Consider the following 2,021-nt stretch of genomic DNA (forward strand, 5'->3'; position numbering starts at 1 on the left):
AATTATTGAGAGACAAGTTTTCGTGCATCAAGTTTATGGCGCCGTTGCCTGGGATTGATTTTGTATCAACAATGATTAAATTGGAGGATAACTAGATTGAGCATTTTTCTTTTGTTTGATTTAAGTTCATTTGAGTAATTTACTTTCTGTTCAGCTATTTTCTTCCCCTTCCCCTACCCATTTTCTTAGTTTTTTACAATTCAGTCCACTAACCCACTAACTGTTTGATATATTGCATCACTCACACTAACAGTATTTCTGTAGAAATTACTTTCTGCATCTATTTCCTTGCTTGTGCCTTGTTGGTTGTATGACAGGGAGAAGAAGCGGGGCTTCAACTTCTTTTGATTCTGAACCTGAGAGGACCTTCCTTAGATTAAGGAGGGAAGCAAGAGGAAAGAGAGTAGTTGGTGCTGAGGAAGAGGAGGAGTACTTTGAACCAGATATGGATGAGAATATGGAGAACCATCATGAAGAAGAGGCTCAAAACCATGGCCGAGAAGATCCAGCACATCAGGCTGGGCAAGAGAGAAGGGTTCTGGGTTTGTACATCAATCCAAACCCAGAAAATTGCGGGAGTAGCATCCAAAGGCCAACGATACATGCCAACAACTTTGAACTAAAGCCACAGCTCATCACCCTTGTTCAGAACAATTGTTCATTCGGAGGGAGTGTCCAAGAAGACCCCAATCAATATCTAACCACCTTCCTGAGGATATGTGATACTGTAAAGTAGTCTAATGGTGTTCATTCTGACACCTATAGATTACTTCTGTTCCCTTTCTCACTTAAGGACAAGGCATCTAAATGGCTGGAATCCTTCCCAAAGGAGAGTTTAGCAACCTGGGAAGATGTGGTGAACAAATTCTTGGCAAGATTCTATCTTCCTCAACAGATCAACAGGCTAAGAGCTGAGGTGCAAACCTTCAGGCAATAAGATGGTGAGACTCTATATGAAGCATGGGAGAGGTTTAAGGACCTGACAAGAAGGTGTCCACCAGATATGTTCAATGAATGGGTGCAGCTACACATTTTCTATGAAGGCCTTTCTTATGAATCAAAGAAGGCAGTAGACCATTCATCCGGGGAATCTCTGAACAAGAAGAAGACATTGAAGAAGCCATAGATGTCATTGAGACTGTAGCTGAGAATGACTACTTCTATGCTTCTGAAAGAGGTAACACTAGAGGAGCGATGAAGCTAAACAATGTGGATGCACTGCTAGCCCAAAACAAGCTTATTACTAAGCAGCTAGCTGACCTCACCAAGAAGATGGAGAGGAACCAAGTAGCAGCAATCACCACCTCATCAGCAACCTAAGAGGGAGTGAATGCAGAGGCAAAGGATGAGCAAGAACAAGCCAACTACATTGGAAACTCACCCAGGCAAATCCATGATCCATACTCCAAGACCTACAACCCGGGTTGGAGGAATTACCCAAACTTTGGGTGGGGAAATCAACAAGATCAAAGCCAAGATCAGAGATGTCACAACCCCAACAACCATGCAGCTCATCAACAGTCCACACAGAGTTCATATCAACACCACCCTAACAACACCTCTCCACATCCATACCAAAACCAAAACAACCCTTCTCATCACTCCAATCCCAACCCACCATCATCTGAAGATAGACTCTCCAGAATTGAGACTCTACTTGAGGGCATATGCAAAGAGATTCAAGATAATAAGGTATTCAAGGAGGAGGTGTGAGCCAATATCAAGAATCAGGGAGACACCATCAAGAGGCTGGAATTTCAAGTGGGATACCTCTCCGAGCAGATTCCCAAACCTACTGATAGCTTCCCAAGTGACACAGAGAAAAATCTGAGAGGTGAAGCAAAGAAAGTCAGATGGGAAGATTGCAAGATGGTTACTATAACTAATAAGGAGACTGAGAAAGAGCTGAACAACCTATTAGAACAACCTGAAGATACTTCAGCAGGAAAGCAGGGGGAGAATCATCAAGAAACCACAATTACACAGAAGGAGCTGACACAGAAGGAGTTGCTGAGACTCTA

At 42.9% G+C, this 2,021-nt stretch overlaps 1 non-coding gene across 1 annotated transcript; it reads right to left on the bottom strand.

The window, feature by feature from the left end:
* Positions 1 to 901: 901 nt before the first annotated feature.
* Positions 902 to 1,008, bottom strand: LOC112752965 (small nucleolar RNA R71). The gene has a single exon (XR_003177371.1). It is a non-coding gene; the product is annotated as a small nucleolar RNA R71 (small nucleolar RNA).
* Positions 1,009 to 2,021: the final 1,013 nt, after the last annotated feature.

This window comes from Arachis hypogaea, chromosome 15 (assembly GCF_003086295.3).
Source record: "Arachis hypogaea cultivar Tifrunner chromosome 15, arahy.Tifrunner.gnm2.J5K5, whole genome shotgun sequence".
NCBI lineage: Eukaryota > Viridiplantae > Streptophyta > Magnoliopsida > Fabales > Fabaceae > Arachis > Arachis hypogaea.